The sequence below is a fragment of the Tuber melanosporum genome (genome assembly GCF_000151645.1).
Source record: "Tuber melanosporum whole genome shotgun sequence assembly, scaffold_39, strain Mel28".
Lineage (NCBI taxonomy): Eukaryota > Fungi > Ascomycota > Pezizomycetes > Pezizales > Tuberaceae > Tuber > Tuber melanosporum.
This window is the reverse complement of record NW_003299074.1, coordinates 76,627-84,286: the sequence shown is the minus strand read 5'-3', so window position 1 is coordinate 84,286 and position 7,660 is coordinate 76,627.

The window sequence follows — 7,660 nt, the reverse complement described above, 5'->3', positions numbered from 1 at the left end:
TCTTCCATGGTCACCTCCAATACCGAGCTAAGTGGACAGGATATTCGCCCGAACAGGTTAAAACTTGGTACTTCGCACACAACTTCGATAACGCACAGGAAGCCATCTCAACCTTCCACTAGCGATACCTATGAAGGCCTGGCCCAGGTGACGATCACGTTCAACCAAGACAAAGGCGGGGAAAAGACACCCGCCCCGATGCAACAACACTAAGGCTGGGGCGATAGCCCCCACCAAATCACACCCACTAGCTCCGAATACTCATTCATGGGGCCAACCGACGAAGAACTCAAGGAAAGGGAACAACAAGCAGAGTATAACGCTATGTGATCGACGGTATGCTACGACGACGGTTGCCAAACACACTTTGGTGACAAACAAGGCTCGGGATGGTTCCCGAGAGAATGTCGCAAGCACGGTCCACTCCCGGACCACATTCTGAAGCATTGATGCCAATGCTTCAGAAATGGGTGCAGGATGTACAGGACACAGCAAATATCTGCGCGATTCTACCCGCAGAAGGACGGAAGCAGGAAAGAGTTGGAAGGAAAGGATGCCAGAAAGGCATGCGCCGTGAGAACGCGGTCCAGGGAGAGAGGGGCCCAAAACTCCTCAGCAGACACGGAACTGGACGTCAGGAGCCTACACAGGCAGATCCAGGGACTCTGAGAACAACCTGGCCAAGCTGAGGCCACAATTTGGTCAAACAATAAAACAATCGCGGAGCTAAGACAGCTGAACGATAATCAGTGGCACACGATCAAGATGGCAAATCTGATCCTAGAATCAGTACGGGTCAGATGGAGGACAGCAGACGAAAAGTTCCACAAGCTGAGAAGAACCAAGCACTCGGCAGGATGGCAACTATTGAAACAGGGAGAAAAAGCCTGATGGGACTCAGGCTTAAGAGGAGGGGAGCTAATGTCACAAATGTGGCTTAGCATGGAAAGGGTTTTCATGTGACACATGGTTATGAGTTACAAGTACGTTATTGTTTTGTGCATATGACTCATTCGAGTTATATGATTTGTTATGTGTGGGATTTGTGATGCTTTCGTACATGGCTCAAGTATAAGTCATGGGACATGCGTCTGGTGAGTATGCCTTGCGAGTGTGCCTTGCGGGTAAGCCTTGCACATATGATTTATGTTTCGCACATGACCTCATTATGAGGTCATAGGTTTCGCGCATATGACTCAGTTGAGCCATATGACTTGTTTATTGTGTTAGGATTGGTTTATGGGTTTTTGTACATGACCTCACTATGAGGTTATGGGTTTTGAACATGTGATCACTTTGGTCACATGATTAGTTTGTTATGATTTGGTTTCGCACATGTGACCAATTTAGGTCACATGACTATGGGCAGGAAGAATACTATATAAGGAGGCCAATGCGGCCGAGGAAGATAGGTTCTTCACGCTTTGCTCTAAGTACTTTTCCTCGTCCTTGCCATCGCTTCGCCCCTAGCTTTTCTTTCGCCATCATGATGGGCCTTGATGCCTTTGATTCTGGGGGAGATATCTGAGTTCGCTCAGTAGTTCCTGGGGTCTTTGGTGTTGAGGTTTGTTAGGTGTTGCGTGGCGGACAACTTGTTTGTCTCTCGTTTCGTTAGGTTGGTTATCTCATGATACTAGCACTTCGAGCACTTCTTCACGGTCACATACGAGCCCCTTTCGCTAAAATTTCTACCGCTTCCTGTCTATCATCTACTCTCAGGTTTCGCGTTCGATTAGGGGGATTGAACATTGTGTTTGGGGGAATCACCTGTGTCGTTCTTTGGGCCAGCTCATATCTTTCGTTGGGTTTTAACGGAGTCCTTAGTTCTTGCAATACAAAACGCCCTTGGGTTAGACTGATGACCTTCCCAAGTATCAACTTGTTGTACCGGCCGCATCATTCCTTAGGTGGCATGGCAGTACCCGCCCAGCCCCTCTTTGTTACGTTTCTTTTCTACGGTCAGAATCCTATGATGTTGTTTATCGCCGTTCCCTTGGAGTTTTTGTCCTTGCGGCATTTACGGTGATTCAGTCAGGCATCTCCTCCTCACATTTGTGGGGATGGCTTTGACCCTAAAAACTCTTACCCCCTGGTGTGGTTATTGTTGCTGCCTGGAGTGGTGTGGGACGATTGGCTGCTAGACACTCGCAGTGTCTGTGCGTCTGGGTGGTTCTGTTGTGGTCTGTGGTTGGCGGCTTCCCCCATTGCAAGTGGGGCCTACCTTCTGTTTGTCTGCTTCTGTTCGTTCGCCCTTCCCCCTTCTTGTCGCGTCAGTGGGGGATGCCTCTTGCTCGTCGTTTGGTCTGTACCTGTTGCCGGACCTGTGGGGCTGGCTTCTGCTGGCTCTGCTTACTCTTTCCTGGCTTGGTTGGACTTCGGCTCGACTGGGTTAGACGGTGTGGCAGGTGCTGATAGCTTTGGGTGTTGGTGCTGCCTCCTTTGTGGCTCCCGGCTGTAGCTGGTGGACCCCCCTCGGCTATATGGTGTTGAGGGTTGGGGCTCTGTTCAAGTGATCAAGACCAATGGCTGCCTGGTGGGGCTGGGTATACGCTGTCCTGTGGCTATCGGATGGTTGATCTGTCTGAGGGGCTGGAGGGGCTGGATGGGCTCTGTGGCGTCTGGTGTGTGGGGCTTGGGGGGGGCTGATTGGGGAGGGAGAGGCAACTGTGAGCACCGGTCGGGCCTGCGTCAGGTTGGGCGAGGTCTAATTAATTGTTTCCAGTCTGGCTTGGGCTGTTGAGCGAAGCTGCTGAGTGCTGTAAGGCTCCCCGATGGACCAGTTGGCTGATGGGCACCTGTGTGGAGAGTGCGTCGCGACCACCTGGTTGGACTTGTTTGTGTTCTGCATGCTGGGTTTTGTGGGGTTTGTTTGGTTTCTTTGGTTTGGCAATGGGCATGGCTGGCGGGAGCAAGGCACCACGGGTGGGAGGTAGGCCCCACTGACCATTTTGGTCTGTCACCACCTCTATGTATTTCTTTTGTTTTTGGATTTTGTTTTCAGGGACAGGTAGCAGGTACAGGTCCTCCTCACCATTACGGTCTTCGGAGGCACTTGGCAAAGTGGGTTCATAGGGTCGACGGCCGGGCATGCGGATGCGCGAGGTGGACATGTTGGTCACCTCCTCTCTGCCATGGTGTCGCCTGTTGTTTATATTTGTTTTAGTTTTATTGGTCTTTTACTGAGGTGGAGGTGTTGCAGGACAGTGTTTAGGCCGGGCGGTAGTGATTTTTATTTTTGGACGAGGAACTAGGTTGGGTTGGTCTTTTACTCGGCTTTGGCTCCACTTAGTGCTGGTTGGCTTCATACCAGAGGGGCTACGGACTTGAACCGGGGCGGGCGCTGGGTTGTTTGATGGTCTTGTAATTAGTTCTCGTGCGGGCATGACTCGGGGATGGCAGGTGTGTGGCCGTAGACTTAGTTAGCTTAGGATTAGTGGTATACCAGTTAGCGGTATCCCTGTGCCGGCGGGAGCTCGTCGTATGCCAGTGTTGGCGGTACGAGTTTAAATAAAATTAGATTGATTTCTAAGTACTTTTCCTACTTATTACTTTAACGAATATAAAACATTTTTACGATCTTTATCTTTATTGCAACATTATTTTTACGCCGAGAAAAGTCCTTCATAAAGACGAGTTAGAGAAAGCTTACGATAGGCATTCCTGATAGAAGACAAAGGTCTTGTACTATCGGTAACATAGGCAGAGGCCTATGGCTATCATACGACGAAGAAAGAAGAAGATAGAAAGAGAAGTATCATTCCCCATCGCCAAGAACTAACTATCCAGAGAGGGATCGTTACACTTGTTCTCTGAGAGATAGTGCCACTTAGTCAAGGGGATTACGCTGACAGTAGGGAGGGAGAAGGATGAGGCGAGGACGGCGACTGTGGCTAGAACTTGGTAACAAGATAGGTATAGTGCAAAGTGACACAAACCGGGTCCTCAAAACAGGCCAAATGCAATTTTGAACTAGTCACTCAAAAGAAATAAAAGAAATAAAAAAACCACTAAGAGAAAGCAATCTGCAAGGAGAAGAGGTCAGTGGTTTTTTTATTGAAATTAAGAAGCTTCTGGGAACGTAGTTCCAGTTTGAAAAGTGAAAATTTTGGTGAGAGTGAAACAAGTGATAGGTTCTACTCGGTAGCAGGATAAAATATACCGTAGAAAAAGGAGATGACTAAGACATAATAATATTGAAAAAGAAATAGAGTAAGGATTGTTGTCACGAACGTGGCTTAGCGAGGAAAGGGTTTTTCACGTGACACATGGTTATGAGTCACAGGTATGTTATTGTTTCACGCATATGACCTATTCAGGTTATATGATTAGTTATGTGTGGAATTTGTGATGCTTTCGCACATGGCTCAAGTATGAGTCATGGGACATGTGCCTGACGAGTATGCCTTACGAGTGTGCCTTACAGGCAAGCCTTGCGCATATGATTTATGTTTCACACATGACCTCATTATGATGTCATGGGTTTCGTGCATATGACTCAGTGGAGTCATATGACTTGTTTATTGCGCTATGATTGGTTTATGAGTTTAGCACATAACCTCGCTAGGAGGTCATAGGTTTTGAGCATGTGATCACTTTGGTCACATGACTAGCTTGTTGTGATTTAGTTTCGCACATGTGACCACTTTAGGTCACATGACTAAAGGCGGGAAGAACACTATATAAGGAGGCCGATGCGGCCGAGGAAGATAGGTTGTTCACGCTTTGTTCTAAGTACATTTCCTACATATTACTTTAACGAATATAAAACACCTTTACGATCTTTATCCTTATTGCAACGTTATCCTTATGCCAAGAAGCACTCGTTACGAAGACGAGTTAGAGAAAGCTTACGATAGGTGTTTCCGATAGAACACAAAGGTCTTGTACTATCGGTAACATAGGCAGAGGCCTAGGGCTATCGTAAGGCAAAGAAAGAAAGGGAAAGAAAAGATAAGTATCGTTCCCTGTCGCCAAGAACTAACTATCTGAAGGGGGATCATTACAATTGTAATAGATATGATAATTAGTAATGAATTTCAACTTCAGTAAACCTTCAACAATAATATGCCTCCTCTAAATGATAAGCAAAAGCGCTTGCATTCTGCTGGCTCCCAAGGGGACCATTCCAAAAAGTTATGTAATCTTTTTAATTCTCTAATTCACTTTTCCAATATCCCTCATGACAAATCTGGATCTGAAGACCAGCAGGTCAATTCTCATCCAGCTATCACAAAGTCAGTTATGCTAAAAATAACAAACAAACCTGCTACTCTATCCAAAATAAATTCCAATAATGCTAGAAGCAGTAGCAATACTAGTAGTGGTAATGGACTCTCAAGGAGCACACAGTGGCACAGAGCACAGCAAGAGAAAGAGCAGTTAGAACAGCAGGAGGGGCTAGGTATAGATGGGAATGATAATAATTGGGAGGATCTGGTAAGAGAAGTTGAAGAGAAATGGCCAATGGTCAGCAAAGAAATGAGAGCTACTGTTTTACAAAAAGGTATAACTCAATATTATAAATTAAAAATCTAAAATTAGTATAAAGATAAACTAAAAGCTAATAATATATAAAGGAATTACAGATATACATAGAGTTCTGTATTGGAAAAAGTGAAGCTCCTCCAATAATCATGATCTTGACCATTACTTTCAAGTATTCCAGTTCATGAACTGGTAGTTGAAGCATCCAGATCTTCCTTGGAAGAGTGCATCACTAAATACTGCTATTGGCTGGGGAAGAAGCAAGTATACAGCAGAAAATATCATTTGGTGGGAAAAGAGTTGGATTAAGACTAGAACCATTGTTGCTAGTCTGAGGGGCAAACATGCAAAGTCACAAAGTATGCTGAATAATGAAGGCACATTAATTGCAGTATGTGAGTACATAGAAGGTGCTGGTAAGAGTAAGCATTTCTATCTTGTACTTTTAACTTGCCAATGTTAAGTATATAGGTACTAATTGATAATAATTTAGATATTTCGGGACATGGACTTGCAAAGGCAGTCACAGAGTAATGGGCAACTCATACAAGTCACCAAAATCCAGAACCTCGGATATCTTGTGTTTATTATGCCTTGATTGACAAGTATACAAAGGGACGAATGAGTGTAACTGCATCAACTGGAATTCGCTGGTTGAAAAAGTTAGGTTTTGAGTGGAAAGAGGTTAGAAAAGGTGTCTATATTGATAGACATGAGAAGCCAGAGGTGGTTTTTTATCTGCAGCACTGCTTTCTTCTAAGGTGGAAGGAGCTGGAACCAAGAATGCCAAAATGGTCCTCTGCAGGAATTTTGGATCAAACTCCCTTGCCGGCTGGAAAGAGACTTCTAATTCCATGTGCACATGATGAATGCACATTCCACTCAAATGATGGAGTGCATCATCGTTGGGTCCATAAGAATAAGCATCTTATCAGAAAGAAATCAAAGGGACAAGGTTTCATGGTATCTGATTTTATTCTTCCCTGGCATAAGCTTGAAATGCCATCTACAATTCCACTTCCTACAATACTCACAACTAGAAACATAGAGCTAATCCCTAGCCTTCAGATCAATCCAAGACAAGCTACAGAATATATTAAAGTTAGTAATAGATCTGGGTGGAAAGGCGATAATCTAGTTAATCATGTTCTCAATATTGCGATCCCTATATTTGAAGCGACATTTCCCAATGCCCAAGCTCTCTTCCTTTTTGATCACACCACCTCTCATACTGCAGATGCTGTAGATGCCCTTCAAGCATCTCATATGAATATGGATCCTGGTGGAAAGTAGCCTCAAATGCGAAATGGATGGTATTATAAACTAGATAGAGTTAACCTACATACCCAGCAAATGAGCTTTAACAAGAATGACCTGTCTATACCTGAAGGTTGGAGAGGAAAGCCTAAAGGGTGTAAGCAAGTTTTGCAAGAACGTAGTTTATGGCCACAGGGTAGATTGCAACTTGACTGTAAGAGCAGAAAATTGAAGCAGGACAAAAGCCACTCTAGCAATTCTTGTTGTGCAAGAAGGCTGCTCTCTATACACCCTGACTTTTTAGAGCAAAGGTCACGCTTGGAAGAAGAGATTGAGAAACGTAGTCATCTTTGCTTATTATTTCCCAAGTTTCAGTGTGAGCTCAATTGGATAGAATACAGATAGGGAAGGGCCAAGTGCTTTACCCACAAGTATTGTCAATACAATTGGCCCTCATTGGTTAAGACTGTTTCCAAGGCCTTGGAGGAAGTACCTCCACTTTTGGTTCTCAAGTATTAGTGGAAGAGTACTCAAATACTGGATGCTTACTATAATGGACTCCAGTATGTGACTAATCAATTTACCAATGTTGTATATAAAAGTCATCATCGTGTTCCTTTAACCTAAGCCACTTATTAGATAGTTTCTGCATATATAAATATCTTTTTACAATTCAGAAGGTATAAACTTCTCTTCCCACTTCATTCCGCATGTTTTCATTTTTCGCCCAGTGAACTGTAAAGTCTCCAATATTATTAGACATCCGCTTGGGCCATTCAAAGCACTGAAAAGTACTGTGCATCTAGAATAGGCAAGTTGTAATTCTTTAGTTATTGTTATATCGTAGTAAATATCATTGCACATTACTAATCATGCCTTGGCAACTCTTGGCTGAATCCCGATTGCCGACCCGCAATCC